The 18,619-nt window shown below is 39.7% G+C and overlaps 1 pseudogene; it reads right to left on the minus strand.

Annotated features, from left to right (window-relative positions):
• Positions 1-15,802: 15,802 nt before the first annotated feature.
• The window catches only part of LOC133871526 (uncharacterized), an 83,334-nt pseudogene continuing 80,517 nt past the window's right edge, over positions 15,803-18,619 (minus strand).

The following is an 18,619-nucleotide window of genomic DNA, read 5'->3' on the forward strand; positions in this document are numbered from 1 at the left end:
CCTACAACTATTCCACAATGATGACATGACACTTCCAACCAACTCTTAAATCAGTCATTGTAAAAAATAATAATAATAAAAAAAATCCAAGGGTTGGTGTAACTACCATGTTAGCATGGTGTGATTATTGTGGGATAAATTTCTGGTATATAGCATTATTCTTTTAAGAAAAATTGTTGTTTTTTAAAGGAAAAATGTAAAACTAGTATGTCATTACACCAATTTGTAATAAGCTTCCTAGGGTTTAAAAAGTGGCTTAAAACTTCATGTAGAAGCATAAATAGCAAATAACTCCCCACCCAAAACTTCTATTTGAAATTTTGACGAAAATTATCAAAGTGCCACATCAACACCAATTATAAGACAAAAAATGTATAAATATAAATATTAAAAAAAGTAAAAGAAGAAGAAATGTAAGGGTGGTTGGTGTGATACCTTGCTTGAACACGTGACAATTGAAGATAAATCAAAACTTTTTGACAATTATGAGAACAAAATTAGGGCAAGAAAATGAATGGGGCTGATGATTAAAGAAGGATTAGGCGAGATGTGATTGAAATGTAAGAAAACAAAGTTCAAAACACTTAGAAAAATTAAGACAAGGTGCCATGTTTGAACATATTGAACCTGAAAAAGTAAATGACTTCTAATTAACTGTGTGTGTGAACAGTGTGCAACAAAATATTTGTTAGTATTATTGGCCTCATTCTGTTTGGACCAAATCACTTGTGTGTATAGATGCTGTTTTATCAGGGATTCCACTATTCAGAGTGATGTCAGAAGATTCTGCACTGCTTTCAAGACAAAAGTTTTCGGTTCCCTGCCAGCCGTCCGGACGATCGTGCCATCCCGTCCGGACGCCCATCTGACCACTATTCCATCCGTTCGGACGACGTACCATACCGTCCGGACGCCAGTCAGACCAAGCATCATCCATCCGGACGACGTGCATTTTCCGTCCCGAACTCTACTGTATCGAGAAGTTACTGTTCCAGCCTATATCCGTCCGGACGTCTCAGCAGCCCGTCCGGACGCCTCTCAGTGATCGATCAGCTTCAGATTCTTTCCAAGTTCAGAATAAGGGAAGATTAAGATACCAGTCCGGACACGCTCATATATAAGGCAAGAATCGCAATTCAAATATCACAGTTCGGACGTCAGTCAGCCTTGGTCCGAACGTGCGTGCAACTAATATGGAAATTGCCGATTCGACTTCAACCGTCGCCTGCCCCTCATGGTCCGGACGCGCGCATAGCAGATATGGAAATTGCGTGTTGAAGTTCAGTTCTCCGGACGCTTATCCCCCATGGTCCGGATGCGCGAAACCTTATAAAGAAATTACTTACAGCGGACGTGTGACCGTCCGGACGACAGTGTCTCACCGTCCAGACGCGGCTCTTAAACATGAATGATTTTCAGCGAAATTGTCGAAAAATCCTGTCGCACTGGTGTTCGTCTGGATGGCCCAGGTTCACCGTCCGGACGGCGTCCGTACATATTACAGCAGTCGCCCATTCTGCACCTCAGCCTATAAATAGAGGCCCCTGGGCATTGAGAATTGCAAGAATTCGGTATTGAATTCCACAAGTGCTCAGAGAAGTTATTTTGAAGATTGTTGAGCTGATCTAGTTTCCTCTGAAGCCATTGCAAGTGTGCTGTTACTGTGCTACATCTGAAGTCTATCTTAGGGGTTGGCCCTAAGGTAAATGATTTCATTGAAGACCCCTTCAGGTAGGAGACCTGGTTGGGAAGCGTTCGTGTTGGGTTACACGTTAGAGAGCAAGGTACGACCATTGCATTGGGTATATGTGAGTGTTACTATCTTGTATCTAGCTTTGTCTTCTGAATAGTGGATATCCTGGGTTTGGCTGCCCCGGAGTGGTTTTTCTCTTAATTGAGTTTCCACTTCGTCAACAAAAATCTCTGTGTCATTTAATTTCCGCATTATTATTTTTGTTGACACTTTGTGCACACACTTGCTGTTTATTTTAGAAGTCAATTTCTGTTTTTCAATTGGTATCAGAGCGGGTACACTTTGTTTAGGATTTATTTCCTGAGTGTGATCCTCATCTCTTTGTGACTTCTATTTTTTGATTACACCTTTTATCATGAATTCTTCTTAGTTATCTAATGAGGATTCTGATATTAAGCTCTTTAAGGTTTTTAATAAATTGAAGAATGCTCAACATTCTAAAATTTCACATAAAGAGCTTAAAAATGTGAAGCAAGAAAAAGACTCATTAATTATGAAATTGTCTAAATCACATGCTTTGATTGACTCTTTGAGATCTGAAAATACCATGCTGTTTAACATTATTGATACACTTGAGAATAAATTAAAAGAATCTGATGATCTCTTGAAAAAATTCTCAAGTGATAATTTGAAGAGCATGCTTTGTATTCATTCAGATATTTCTAACAAGCCTCCTTTAATTGTTGATGATATGAGTACTTCTACTTCACATGCTTCTGATTATGAAATAGATTCTATTGATATTAAGCCTGTGATAGTAGATACAGCTTGTTTAGAAAATTTTTGTTTAACTAATCATGTGATGCCAAAATCCAAAGATACAGGTACACAAGCTCATGGTAAGTTTGTCCCTACTTGTCATAATTGTGGGAAGATTGGTCATATTAGGCCAAATTGTTATTTGTTGAAATCCCACAGGCCTTGGATTATGCAGGATGCTCTGAGTAAAAGTAAAGTTGAAGATTCTTCCTCAGCAAAATATGTCCCTCCGCATAGGAGACATATAAAAGGTAAAGACAATGTTATTTGTAAGAATGCTAATCATTATTTTCCAGAAAATACAAAGAAGCATTCAAACAAAAGAAGCTTGCCTACCTGTCATTACTGCGGCATCACCGGTCACATCGGATCCAAATGCCCACAACTCCAGAAGTTGAAGGTTCAGAGGAAGCTGCCAACTAGAGCTACATCAGGCACTTTACCTCCTACGATGCTTCAGGCTCCACGGCATCAGCAGCAGTTTGTTCTTGCCTATCAGAGTGGCAAATCAAAGAAGAACAAATCAAGGCGCTACAAGAGAAAGCCGTAGAAACCCATTAGCTACCATGGCTATGAAGGATTGTTGAGCCTAATACAAGGTATGCTCAGGAGTATGGCCAACATGGACATGACCTGCAAACCATCCCCACGGGTTAAGCAGGTATGGGTCAAGAGTGATGAGACCATTCACCCCGTGAGGGGGAATGAACGCACCTAGCAGGAGAAAGTGTTCATGCCTAGGATTCGGTTCCTAATCCTAAGGCATCATGTTTGATTGCTTGCACATTTACTTGTTATATTTGGGTGCTTACTATGCAATCTAGGAATCAGTTTGTTGTGCCCCCTATTTCTCGTGAGAGAGCATTGCAGGTACTTGTTGGGGAAGATAGAAAAAGCAGGTCAAGCGACTGCTTTTCTGTATTGGCATCATCGAGCTTTCACAGGTTTGATCGTGCTTTGCATATAATGTCATTTCCATATTGCATTTTTTTTTAATTTAAAAAAAAAAAAATTGGGGAGAATTTGCAGGATATTTTTTCTCTTGGCATATCAGATAATTGCATGTATTTTCTCTTGATATCTCAATTCTTTGGGTATGAATTTACTTTTCTTAGATATAATTGAGAGTTTCTGACTATAATTTGCCAAGTGTTTTCCTGTATATGTAAAAATTGGATAGCTTCTTTTCTCATGCGATGAAAAATGTGCATTATCCACGACTCCCCTAAAGGTACATCTTTCCTTCTCTGACTTTTTGTTTCTAAGAATTTTTGGATAAGAGAAGATGTTTTTGATAAGATGACCAAATTGACCACATGCTAGTTGAACCTAGAACCTAAAAACTCTGGCATTCCCTCTAGATTGCAGCACCATAAGAATCAAGCAGTAAATCATATGAATTATGCACTTTAAATTGTATATTCACTGCTTATGTGTTGAATTTGCTATATGCCTTGCCCTCTACGTGCAAGTAAAAAAAAAAAAAAAAAAAAAAATTTACTTTGTCCTTCATGGTACAAGTAAAACAATTAGGTGTTGCATCTCAGGGGGAGTGTATCAGATGAGGGTGGCTAGGCCCTAGTAAGTTATAAGGTTTGACTTTTGGCTAATCTGTCACAAATTTTCTCTCTTGTCTAGAAAATCTGGTTGCTCTTTGTCATTTCTGTGATAGTCATACCTTGTGGGTTAAGTCTTCACACACACACACGCATTGCATGAGTTGAGCTGTCTATTTGAATTTTCTATGTCCAGGAAAATGTTTGTGCTGATTGAATTCTCAACTCTCTTTTATATCTCTGCTTAGTTTTGAGATACTCTCTGATTGTGTTATCAGTGGATTATACATGCGTGTTCTGAAACTGACTTGAAAAAAATTAAAATTCTGTAATTTTTTTTTTTTTTTTTTTTTTTTAAGTGTGAAGCGTCCGGACGGACCTATTCTTACATCCGGACGAGCGCAGTCTTGCCATACGCTGTTCTAGCAGTAGTCGTCCGAATGGTTAAGTGACTTGTCCGGACATGTTCTCAACAGGTTTAAGACTTACGTTCCTTTTTTTGCCATATACACATCTTTGCATTTTTATTGATTTCTCATGGCATGTTGTGTGTTTTTCTCGTGGATTTCTCCTGAGATTTTGGCATTCTTTACACATCTCTTCTCATCCCATGATCTTCATTGTGTCTTCCGTTATTCTTTTACGTCTTTGTGCTTTTAGAATATTGGAATATTTGTTGGGATATTTTCTTGAGATAGTGTGCATGAAAATCCTTCTCTGTCTATGTGTTGGGCTGATCTTGATATATTTATGACTTATGAGTAGCTGCATTGCTTATATTTCTCTTTGGCATCCATTTGACAGCCGTCTTAAACACCACATTATTTTTTTGGAACTAACATGATCTAATGGTATTTTTGGAGATATTTCTGATTCGTTTTGGTTCAGGAATACGACATCCAGTGGCTCCCAGCATAGTGTTTGACAAATGCACCCTTTGGAAAATTAATTTTGTTGAGGTCATGTGATCAAAATTTCCAAGGATCTCAGGATTAAGATGAGCTTTTTCCCCCCAGCTCATGCATAGTCTTCCGTAGCATTCCCTCAGATCTGCATAAGTTAAAGGTTTAGTGGTGAATCTCCTTATTTATCTTGCAGACCAGTCGCTTAGAGGATGTCAATCTGTGGATAACCAGGTTCAGGCCTTGCAAAATCAAGCGACTGCAGGATTTTTAGTCCGTGGTTCCCGGCTTCCTGAGCTAGAAGCCGAAGTAGTACAAATCCAACTTTTACGGATTTCTCTCCTTTACTTGATTTCAGTGGATCAGCAGGATTTGGTACTTGGAAGATTTCTGCTCATCTCTTTTGAGCCATTTGCAGACTTTTCTCTATTTTCCTATTGTTTTGGATTTTAGAAAGTTTTTTGTTTGTGGATATTATTACTCTGTTTACCCTTGTACTTTTGAGACTTTGAGGGGTAGTAATTGTTGTGTGGTTTTTCTCATTACTCTGTTTTACTCTTTGTCCCTTTGTGACAAAAATGGGGAGTATATGTTAGTATTTGGACTGGGAATGTATTTCCAAACCGGTCAACTGATTTTTGTCCTAGAATGGCCAAATGGGGAGTTTGTTAGTATTATTGGCCTCATTCTGTTTGGACCAAATCACTTGTGTGTTTAGATGCTGTTTATCAGGGATTCCACTATTCAGAGTGATGTCAGAAGATTCTGCACTGCTTTCAAGACAGAAGTTTTTTCCCTACCAGCCGTTCGGACGATCGTGCCATCCCGTCCGGACGCCCATCTGACCACTGTTCCATCCGTCTGGACGACGTGCCATACCGTCCGGACGCCAGTCAGACCAAGCATCATCAGTTCGGACGACGTGCATTTTCCGTCCGGACCTCTACTGTATCGAGAAGCTACTGTTCCAGCCTGTATTCGTCCAGACGTCTCAGCAGCCCGTCTGGACGCCTCTCAGTGATCGATCAGCTTCAGATTCTTTCCAAGTTCAGAATAAGGGAAGATTGAGATACCCGTCTGGACGATGTGGTTTCCCGTCCGGACACGCTCATATATAAGGCAAGAATCGCAATTCAAATATCACCGTCCGGACGTCAGTCAGCCTTGGTCCGGACGCGTGTGCAACTAATATGGAAATTGTCAATTCGACTTCAACCATCCGGACGCCTGCCCCTCATGGTTCGGACGCGCGCATAGCAGATATGGAAATTACGTGTTAAAGTTCAGCTGTCCGGACGCTCATCCCCCATGAACCGGACGCCCGAAACCTTATAAAGAAATTACTTGCAGCGGACGTGCGACCGTCCGGACGACAGTGTCTCACCGTTCGAACGCGGCTCTTAAACAAGAAAGATTTTTAGCGAAATTCTTGGAAAATTCTGTCGCATTGGTGTCCGTCCGGATGGCCCAGGTTCACCGTTTGGACGGTGTCCATACATATTACAGCAGTCGCCCATTTTGCACCTCAGCCTATAAATAGAGGCCCCTGGCATTGAGAACTGCAAGAATTCGGTATTGAATTCCACAAGTGCTCAGAGAAGTTATTTTGAAGATTGTTGAGCTGATCTAGTTTCCTCTGAAGCCATTGCAAGTGTGCTGTTGCTGTGCTACATCTGAAGTCTATCTTAGGGGTTGGCCCTAAGGTAAAGGATTCCATTGAAGACCCCTTCAGGTAGGAGACCTGGCTGGGAAGCGTTCGTGTTGGGTTACACGTTAGAGAGCAAGGTACGACCACTACATCGGGTATATGTGAGTGTTACTCTTGTATCTAACTTTGTCTTCTGAATAGTGGATATCCTGGGTTTGGCTGCCCCGGAGTGGTTTTTCTCTTAATTGAGTTTCCACTTCGTCAACAAAAATCTCTGTGTCATTTAATTTCCACATTATTATTTTTGTTGACACTTTGTGCACACACTTGTTGTTTATTTTAGAAGTCAATTTCCGTTTTTCAATTTTAAATGCGGAATTTAAAGGAGACAAATATTTTGTTGAGGAAGTGGAAACTCAATTAAGAGAAAAACCACTCCGGGGCAGCCAAACCCAGGATATCCACTATTTAGAAGACAAAGCTAATTACAAAGCAGTAGTACTCACATACCCTTATGCAGTGGTTGTACCTTGAACTCTAACTTGTAACCCAACACGAACGCCTCCCAACCAAGTCACCTACTTGAAAGGGTCTTCAATGGAATCCTTCACCTTAGGGCCAACCCCTAAGATAGACTTCAGTTCAGCACAGCAACAGCGCACAACGGCAACGGCTTGAGAGAGACTAGCTCAGCACAATAACTCTAAAATATAACTCTCTAAGCACTACGGAATTCAATACCGAATTCTTACCATTCTCAAGCCCAGGGGCCTCTATTTATAGGCTGCAGGTTCAAATAAGCATCTGGCTTCAAATACCTAGGCGCCATTCGGACGGTAGACATAAGGCGTTCGGATGGAGAACTGCGCGATTGGCTTTCCAAATTTTGCAAAAATTCTTTCTTGAATTGAGCTGCGTCCGGATGGTGTTGCCCTGTCGCCCGGACCGTCGCACTTTAGTTGCATGCAATTTCCATATCAAGGCTTCGCGCGTCCAGACCATAGGATTTGCCATCCGGACGGTGAATCTGATGCACGCAATTTCCATATATGAAGCTCGCACATTCGGACCATGAGGACTAACGTCCAGACGTTTGAATTTTGAATTCTCGACTTGCCTTTATGGATGAGCACGTCCGAACATGAATCCACATCGTCCAGACGGTTGCAGCTGTCTTCCCATTTTTGTGTTTTGGAAAGAAATCCCATAGCTGATCGAACACTGAGTGGCGTCCGGACGTTCTGCTGAAACGTTCAGACGGATGCAAGCTGGAGCAGTTCGAAGCTTCTCGACACAGGGAAAGGTCTGGGCGAAAAGTTCTCGTTGTCCGGACGGATGATGCTTGGATAATTGAGCGTCCGGACAGAATATCACGTCGTCAAGACGGATGCAAGGGATCCGATTTCTTGACTTGGAATATGTGCAGAATCTTCTAGAAACATATCTCTGAAGAAGACTTTTGAAAACTGACTGAACCCCTGATTAAAAGCATCATTGTTTATGGTACTGACTGATGAGTGTCCAGGCGTTTCACTAGGCCATTCAGACGACAAACTCGGGGTTCGACTTTTGCTGAGTTGTAGACTTTGCAGAGTCTTCTTGGAGTCCGAAAATTCATTCTTGATGCTTGTGACACTGATCTTATATAATAAGGCCCTTTCCGTATCAGAGAAATAAAATCTGAATATTTGAAGACTCTGAACTGATACGGCATCCCTGTGAAATCAGCAACAGTACATGATAGTTATTTTGTCCAACAGAGTGCAGCAAACACAAAAACTAACAAACTCTCCCTTTGGCCATTTTAGGACAAAAATCACTTGACTGGGTTAAAAATACATTCCTGGTCCAACACTAACATATACTCCCCTTTCTGTTTCAAAAGGACAAAGGGTAAACAGAGTATAGAAAGACCACATTAGTAAAATACTCTCCCTTGATGTCTCAACAGAACAATGGTAAATAGAGTATACAAAATCTACAGACAAAGACATTCTAAAATCCAAAACACTAGAAAAATAGAGAAGAGTCTGCAAATGGCCCAACAAAAATCCTCCAAAATCTGTACAAAAGGCTGGATTTGTACTACTTTGGCTTCTAGTTCCGGAAGCCGGGAACCATGGACTGAACAACCTTAAGTCTCTTGATTTTGCAAAGCCTGAAACTGGTTATCCGCAGATTGACATCCTCTAAGCAACTGGTCTGCAAGACAAATGAGGAGATTCACCACTGAACCTCTACTTGATATAGATCTGAGGGAATACTACGGAAGGCTCTGCATGAGCTAGGGAAAAAAACTTATCTTAATCCCGAGACCTTTGGAATTTGAACATCTGATTTCAACAACAATCAGTTTTCCAAAGGATCCATCTGTCATATATATTGTGCTGGGAGTTGCTGGACGACATATTCTTGAAAAGATTTAAACAGAAATATTTCTAAAAATAACACCATAAAGAAATATTAGATCCTGTTAGTCCCAAAAAGAAAGTGGTATTATGATAGCTGTCAATTGGATGCCCAAGTATTACGAAAGCAAAGATCGCAACCCAAATGACCCAGATATATCAATATCAACCTAACACACAGACAAAATAGGATTTTCATGCACAATATCTCAAGAAAATATTCCTATCACCAAATATTCCAATATTCTAAAAGCACAAAAGCTTAAAAGAACAAAGGAAGATACAACAAATACCATAGGAATGGAAGAGATGTGCAAAGAATGCGAAAATCTCGAGAAAAATTCGCGAGAAAAGCACACAACATGACATGATAAATCACTAAAAAATGTAGAGATGTGTGTATGGCAGAGAAAGAGACGCAAGTCTTAAACCTGTAGAGATTCCGTCCGGACATGTCACTTAATCACCCGGACGGCTACTGCTAGGACAGCGTACGGCAAGACTGCTCTCCTCCGGACGTAAGAATAGGTCTGTCCGGACGCTTCACACTGAAAATTTAAAACTGAAGAAAAATTTGCACAAAAATGTTTTTCCCTAAAGTTAGCTTCAGAATACGCATATATAATCAACTGATAAAGCAGTCAAATAGCATTGTAAAAATATGCAAAGATATAAATGAGAGTTAAGTATTCAATAAGCATAAATTTCCCTGCAAATAGAAATTTTAAATAGATTATTTAACTCATATAATGCGTGTGTGTGTGAAAGATTTCTCAATAAGGTATGAAGTTCACTGATATGACTTAAAGCAACCAGATTTTTTAAACAAGAGAGAAAATCAATGAAAGATCAGTCAAAAGTCAAACTTTATTATTTATTAGGGCCTAGCCACCCTCATCTGATACACTCCCCCTAAGATGCATCACCTAATTGTTTTACTTGTACCATAAAGGACAAGATAAAATTTTAGTTGCACCATGAAGGACAAGATATAAAGCTAATTCAGTGCAGAAGCAGTGAATATAAACATATAACAAGGAATTCAGAAGAATAGCTACTTGTTTCTTTTTGGTGCTTCAACCTAGAGAGAATGCTAGAGTTTTTAGGCTCTAGGTTCAACTAGCATATTGGTCAATTTGACCATCTTATCAAAGACATCTCTATCATTTGAATTTCTAGAAGCAAGAAGTCAGAGAGGAAAAAGATGTACCTTAGGGGAGCTTTGGATAATGCACAATTTTTTATCGCATGAGAAAATCAATTATCTAGCATTAGGATGCATATGAAAACTTAGCAGATATCAGACATAAACTCTCAATCATATATAAGCATATTCAATTAATGCACAATGAAGTGAGATATCAGGCAAAAAACACATATAATATCTGAAAAGCTATCAAAAGAAAATAAAATTCTGCATCTTCTCCCCCATTTTTTTTTTGGTTGAAAACAATAAAATAGAAAAAAAAACAAGGACATGCTTATGGAAAATGAAATAACATCTAGTCCAAGTATATAAGGTAAAATCAAATCTGTCCTCAGGGAGAGAGGTTTAGAAATACCAAGATAGAAAAGCAGCCGCCCGACGTGCTTTGATGTGCAAATTTTAAATTACTCATAAGCACACGAATCGTTTGCAATATAGTGTATGTGCAAGTGCAAGGTCGAATCCACAGGGAAGTGTGTGTAAAGAAAATAAATCAATTTCTATTTAAATTAATTATGTTTTAACCTAGAGCCAAAAATTTGGAATTTTTGTCAAACAAAATAATAAACTCAAATGACACTGAATAAGAACAATTAATAAAAGAACTAAGGTTTCAAAATCCACCTTGCCAAATCAAAAACACATTCTTGTATTTTACTCATACACCCGATAAACAAATAAGTTTTATTCATTGTTCAAAGTTTCATAAAAATTATGTTAAATCATTCAATGAATCCAACACAATAACAAATCACAACGAATATCCAATTGAAATTAAATCATCCAATGTATCCATTCAGTGAACAAATCACAATGGATATCCTCTTTCAATTGAATCATTCGATGTATCCGTTTGGTTGAAACACATCAAATATCCAACTTTTAATAAACGAACATTCAATCAAAAGACATAATTCTAATAATTGAACTTGGACTTGAACAATATAGTGGTAAAAGAATTCGGGATTATATAAATAAAATAACAAGAACGTGCTTTATTAATGATGAGGTTTCATCTTCAACCTTAGTTGAAGATTTAACCTCTCACGGCTAAAGACAAAGGAATAACTAAAATAGAAAACATAAGAAAATAGAATAGAACGATGAGCAAAAGATAAAGAGACAAAATAACTTTTAAATAAATTTAAGGTGATAAAATTGAAATAATGAAGAAAAAAGAAGAAGAAATGAAACTAAATAATGGTAAATAAACTAAAGCGATTAATTAAATGACAAGAAAAAAAGAAAGAAGAACTGAAAATTAAATAACTTTAAATTAAAAGAACTAAGAACGAAAATATCAACTTACAAAAGAAAAGAACAAGAGCTAAGACAAGTGCTCTGAAGAAAAAATGATTTTCTAAGTGGTGCCTAGCATGGGGTATTTATAGCAGAAAATTAGGTTAAACTTAATTTTTTTACAAAATGGGACCTCTACCCCTCTAAACCCTAATGGGAGAAAAAAAAATGCTAGGGTTTAGAGTGTTTTTAGGTCAATCCTAGTGTAAGTCACGCACAACCTCTATGTAAACGGCGCCTCTCCCTTGCCAAATATTGGGAGAATTCTTTTGGTCCTTAATTTGGTGCTGCCCAGGTCCATTACGTGTCTTGAGCTCCTGTGGCAAGGATCAACGTGTCTCTCGGTCTTCATTTGCTCACGATTTGTGCCGCACGTTAACTTAACTTTCCAAATCTGTTCTGTTCAGTTCTCCCAGCACCGCACGATCACGTCCACGGAAAGAGTGAGCTGCTCAGGTCTGGAATTCACGCGTGAAAAGCTCTCGGTGCTGTCTTCTTTTGGCAAGAAAATCATGTCTGCAAATGGCAAGAAGCAAGGAAAGAATCGGTGCTTCAATTATTTGGTCCCATGGAATATTCGGTGCTGCTTCTATTGCTGTCCTCCATGTCCACATGTTTGCTGAAAAAGGAAGGGACATGCATGTCCAGCTGCTGCTTTTGGAAGACCCGTGCATGTGTTCGGTGCCTTGCAGATTTGGAGAGATATCGGCCTTGGTTCATTGCTCCAGTTATGGAAAGAAATCACTTGGCTGGCCAGCTGCTAGGTCTGCCCATTATGGAATGAAGCTCGTGTGTCCCATTGGCAAGTGGAGCCTAATGTGGAAGGAGATAATCATGCATGGTCGGTGCTGGTCCTTTCCTTATGAGAATAATGCACATTGGCGCCTTACGTGTGCTGCCTCAATCGGTCAGCAATTAATGCTCCATCTCTCGATTCTTTTGTTGTTGCCAAAACTGGGAGAGAATCGTGCATGGGTGCAAGATTTTCCACACGTCCTAGCGTTGCCAGGTCTGCTCTTTGTACATAATTTTGGTGCCCAATATTTCTCCACGTCTCACGTTGTGCTGCCAGCTTTGCTGCTCCTGCTAAGGAAAGAAAAGTGCATGTGATCTCCTGCTGTGCGCCAGGATTTGTGCTGCTGTCCAGCTTTCAACGTGCATGTGGTGCTCCTTCTTGCACTGCCAATTATATGGAAAGCAAAGGAGTAAACTCGGTGCTGACTATTCCTCCAGAGCAACGTGGCTACAACTCACACCTGGCCGGCCTCTACCCTACTCACGTGTCCAAGAAGAAAAATCAATATACTCCCATGCAAAGAAAAACGAGTCTTCTTCCATTTTAGATTGCAATTTCACTAAAATTGAGATTATTTTCTCTCCTTACCTGAAAAACACTAAATTACCAAAACTAACAAAAAATATTAGAAAATAACAAAACTAAAGGTTTAACAAATGCAAATTAAGGGGTCCAAATATACAATATTTGGCACTCATCAAATACCCCTAAACTTACATTTTGCTAGTCCTTCAGCAAAACAAAATAAAAAATAAAATAAAATAAGATAAAATCAAATCAAATCAAAGTATAAAACATAAATCTGCTTTCTTGGAAGAGACGATTGCATTTAGCGTATGCAACAAGCCTTTTAAACCCTTAGGACTCCCTACAGGACGAGTGAAGTCTCGTGAGGGTTTGCCAGAAATGATACCCACAGACACTTTAAAGTTCAAAACAAAAACTTTCATACAAACACATGGTTCTTATATCATGAGTAGGCTTAACAAGGTGAACATCACAATCACATCAGACATCACAAATCAGTTAACTCATAGCTGAGAAATTGAGACAACACATGCTTCAATAAGTGCAAAGTGAGATTTAACATAGACTCATGAGGTTTCAATTTTTCTCAAAGTTTGTGTACCCCAAAATTCATAATAATTTTATCATATGAAAACAACCAAGGCTTAAATTAAAATGTGATTTTTTTTTTTTTTTTTTTTTTTTTTTTTTTTTTTTTTTGTAGACTGTGCAATTCTTGACTCCCTTAAGCTTTCTAATTTATCTATGTAACGAGTATTGGGTCAGTGACTCCAAAACCAGATGATTTTAGGGCACTAGATGTAGAAACATCCCTAAGGGTTTAATTACTCAAGTTAAAAAGGTTACGAAGCCAAACTAGCCATACAACCACTTAAATTTAAATTCCGCATCTTTTTACACGAACACTCAATGCTTAGTGAGGAAAGAGGCCCGGTTACTCAATGAGAACTCAAACAGATGATTTTTTTTTTTTTTTTAATTTTTAATTTTTAATTTTTTTTTTTAATTTTCATAAACAGCCAAGGTTTCATCAACAAGTCATCCTACAAATCTTATGATACACATTCCTCAATTCAAATTTCATATCCCACATAACCAATACAAAAGTGCTTGTGAATTTCAATTAAAACAAGTGAGGTATCTCTAATCCAGCAGATGAGTCAACAGATTCAAATTTCTAATGATATGCAACGTTCAGAATGCTAAGCAAACCATAGTAAGATGTAATCATGCTCAATCAACAACATAGCAATTTTTTTTTTTTTTTTTTTTTTTTTTTTTTTTTTTTTTTTTTTTTTAAAAAAAAGAAAGAACAAATAACAAAAAGAGACAAAAATGTCTACCTCACCCCCAAACTAAGAAGACACATTGTCTCCAATGTGACGAGAAATACAATACCAATTTGGGTGACGCAAGTCAAGTGTAACAATGCTTCCCCAAACTTGAATGGCAGACACTTATCCTGAAAAACATAATAAAAACAAAACAAACAAACAATCAAGAGACAAGGAAAATAATGAGGGTTGCCTCCTACAAGTGCTAAGTTTTAAGTTTTCAGTCAGACTTTCCTCTAGAGACAACATTTACTCGGAATAGCTCGGGTCCTCCAAAAGAGTCGTCTCAATCTTCGGACTCTTCAACTCCAGGAATGGTTTTAGCCTTTGCCCATTGACCTTGAAAGTCGTACCATTCGTAGGATCCTCGATCTCAATGGCCCCATAAGAAGAAACAGAGCGAACAATAAATGGGCCTGTCCATCGAGATCAGAGTTTACCTAGGAAGAGATGCAACCGTGAATTGTAGAGAAGGACTTTCTGACCAGGCTCAAAAGATCGTCTCAGAATATTTTGGTCATGGGCCCTCTTCATTCATTCCTTGTAAAACCTCGCACAGTCATAAGCATCATTCCTCAGTTCCTTTAATTCATTGATTTGGAGCTTCCTTTGGTAGATCGAAGTTCAACTGCTTGATGGCCCAATAAGCCTGATGCTCCAGCTCCATCGGAAGATGACAAGCCTTGCCATAGATAAGCCGATATGGGGACATGCCAATCGGGGTCTTGAAGGCTGTGCGGTATGCCCATAGTGCATCATTCAAGCGGAAAGACCAATCTTTCTGTGAAGATTTACTATCTTTTCCAAAATTCTTTTGATCTCCCTAGTAGATACCTCCACTTGTCCACTGGTCTGAGGGTGATATGGGGTTACAACCTTGTGTGTGATGAAATATTTCTTCATCAATTGCTCAAAGATCTTGCTGTAAAAATGCTTACCACCATCACTTATGATTGCTCGGGGAGTACCAAAATGAGCAAAGATATTATCCTTAAAAAACTGAACCACTACTCTATGGTCATTGGTGACGCAACAAATGAAAACAGAGGCTGGATTTTCAGCGAACTTCCACTTTTAGCTAATCAAACTCACTTCAAACTATAAGAATACAAAACCCAACGTCTCATTGGGGAAAGAGGTGTCTCACCTCAGGGATAAACGCATCAATTTTATTCATTATTCTCTGCTCTTCTCCAGTTACAACAGCGTTTAAATAATCATGAGAACCCTACCTTATTACGCCTATGATTAAGCTGTCTAATGGCTGAAATAGGAAAACACCCTTATTAGTCTAGGCTTGCTGTCCACGCCCAAAAACAAGCCTACAATCACGTGGATACATGCTGCTTTGGGTTAGGACCTTAAATGTGCCCAAAGGTCTTGAACGGTCTTGTTGACGCCGTCAATTGGTCTTGCAAGCAGCAGCTTCTACCCATTTGGACACATAGTCCACATCCACAAGGATATAAAGATAGCCATAGGAGTTTGGGAATGGTCCCATAAAATCGATGCCCTACACTTAAAAAATCTCAACAATCAGAATGGGGTTGAGAGGAATCATATTCCTTCTAGAAATACTCCCTAGCTTCTGGCAACGCTCACAAGAGGCACATTAGGTATGAGAGTCACAGAACAAGGTTGGCCAATAAAATCCACATTGCAAAATCTTTGCAGCGGTCTTCTTTGTACTAAAATGGCCTCCACAAGCATGATCATGGCAAAAGGAGATGACATTAGCTTGGTCATGTTCAGGGATACATCTCATAATGATCTGATCAAGACAATACTTAAAAAGGTAAGGATCGCCCCAGAAAAAATATTTCACCATGGCCATAAACTTGGACTTATCTTGTCGTCCCCAATGTAAAGGCATGTGGCCTGTGACAAGATAGTTGACTATATAGGCAAACCATGGTGAAGGGGTATGAGTAATGTCCATCAATTGCTCATCAGGGAAGGTTTCAGAGATCGGGGTGGCCTCCTCAACAGTCAATCTAGAGAGATGGTCGGCTACCACATTTTCAGAACCCTTCTTATCCTGAATTTCAATGTCGAACTCTTGCAGTAGTAGAATCCACTGGATGGGAAAATATTTGGCATCTTTTTTGGAGAAAAGATACTTCAAGGCTGCATGATTCGAGTAGACAATACTTTGGAACCCAGCAGGTATGATCGAAACTTATCCAAAGCAAACATGACTGCCAACAACTCCTTCTCCGTGGTTGAATGGTTGAGTTGAGCGTCGTTAAGAGTCCGACTCGCATAATAGATTACATGGGGAAGTTTGTCTATACGCTACCCCAAAACAGCTCTAATGGCATAGTTCGAAGAGTCGCACATGACCTCAAATGGTGCACCCCAGCAAGGTGGCTTGATGATGGGTGCGGACGTCAGAATCTTCTTCAGAGACCCAAATGCCTTCTTGCAGTCCTCATCAAATATAAACGGTTTCTCCTTTACCAATAATTTGCATAAGAGCTTGGCGATTTTGCTGAAATCCTTGATGAATCGCCGATAGAATCCTGCATGGCCCAGGAAAGAACGAACCTCTTTGACAGTACGTGGAGGTGGAAGGTTGGATATCAGATCTATCTTTGCTTTGTCCACCTCGATCCCACGATGAGAAATGACGTGGCCAAGCACAATCCCTTGCTTTACCATAAAATGGTATTTCTCCCAATTTAGCACCAGGTTTTTCTCTTGACACCGTACTAGGACCAACATGAGGCGGTGCAGACATTCCTCAAAAGATGAACCATGGATGGAGAAGTCATCCATGAAGATTTCTAGAAATTGTTCTACCATATCGGATAAGATGCTGACCATGCACCGCTGAAAAGTAGCTGGTGCATTGCATAACCCAAAGGGCATGCGACGATAGGCGAACGTGCCAAAAGGGCAGGTGAAAGTTGTCTTCTCCTGATCTTCGGGGTCCACAGGTACCTGGTTGTATCTAGAATATCCATCCAAGAAACAGTAATATGCATGCCCTGCCAAGCGTTCCACCATTTGATCGATGAAAGGATGGGAAAAATGATCCTTCCTGGTGGCGGCATTCAATTTGCGGTAGTTGATACACACTCTCCATCATGATTGAACACGAGTTGGCACTAACTCGCCGTCTTTGTTCTCCACTACCGTCAATCCAGCCCGCTTCGGCACAACATGAATTGGCTCACCCGTTTGCTATCAGAAATTGGATATATGATTCCTGCGTCCAATAACTTGATCACTTTGGCCTTCACAACTTCTTGCATAGCTGGGTTAAGCCTTCTTTGTGGCTCCCTCGATGGTTTGGCACCCTCCTCCAAGTGTATCTTATGCATAACCACCAAAGGGCTGATTCCTTGGATATCTTCAATGGTCCAGCCAATAGCCTCCTTGTGCTCTCTTAAAATGTCAAGTAATTTTTCTTCTTGAGTATCAACTAAGTCTAAAGCTATAATCACTGGCAAAGATTCGGCTAGACCTAGGAACTTATACTTAAGACTGTCAGGCAATGGCTTAAGTTCCTTCTTGGGAGGCTAAGAAAGTTCTACCTCCTTTTCCTTACTGTTCTCAAGAGAAGCAAGTTCTAACATAGTATCCGCTTGCTCAAGTAGCTTATCCAAATCCAAATCTTCTCCGAATTGATCAAAGCATGCTTCCAGGGGGTCCTCAATGCTTGTTTCATCAATAGTATCTTCGATGATCTCCTTAATCAAGCATGCACTTCCAATCTTAGTAGTCTCTGATGGCTGTTTGCTGATGTCAAAGATGTTCAGCTCTACTGTCATGTTGCCAAAAGAGATCTTCATGGCCCCTGTTCTACAATTTATGAGAGCATTAGCCGTAGCTAAGAAGGGTCGCCCTAGAATCACCGGTATTTGAATCCCTACATTCTGGACCGGCTCTATGTCTAGCACTATAAAATCCACGGGGAAATAGAATTTATCCACCTTAATCAAAACATCCTCGATGATTCCCCGTGGTACCTTCACTGACCAATCAGCCAATTGGAGCGTCATAGAGGTAGGCTTTAATTCTCCCAACCCCAATTATTGGTCAACCGAATAAGGCAGGAGGTTGACACTTGCTCCAAGATCTAGTAGAGCCTTCTCTATGCGACTAACTCATATCATGCAAGAGATGGTTGGACATCCAGGGTCTTTGTGCTTGATGGGCAGCTTGTATTGCAGGATCGAACTGACGTGCTTGGTCAAAAATACCTTTTTGGTGACATTAGTCTTCCTCTTAACGGTAATCAAGTCCTTCAAGAACTTGGCATAATACGGAACCTGCTGGATGGCATCCAAAAATGGGATGTTGATCTGCACTTGCTTGAATACCTCTAGAATGTCCTCGAACTTCCCTGCTTTCTTGGGCGCAAGTAATCTGTCAGGGTAAGGCGCCTTAGGTATAAACAAGCTAGGAGGGATCTCAACAGTGG

The sequence above is a fragment of the Alnus glutinosa genome, chromosome 6 (genome assembly GCF_958979055.1).
Source record: "Alnus glutinosa chromosome 6, dhAlnGlut1.1, whole genome shotgun sequence".
Lineage (NCBI taxonomy): Eukaryota > Viridiplantae > Streptophyta > Magnoliopsida > Fagales > Betulaceae > Alnus > Alnus glutinosa.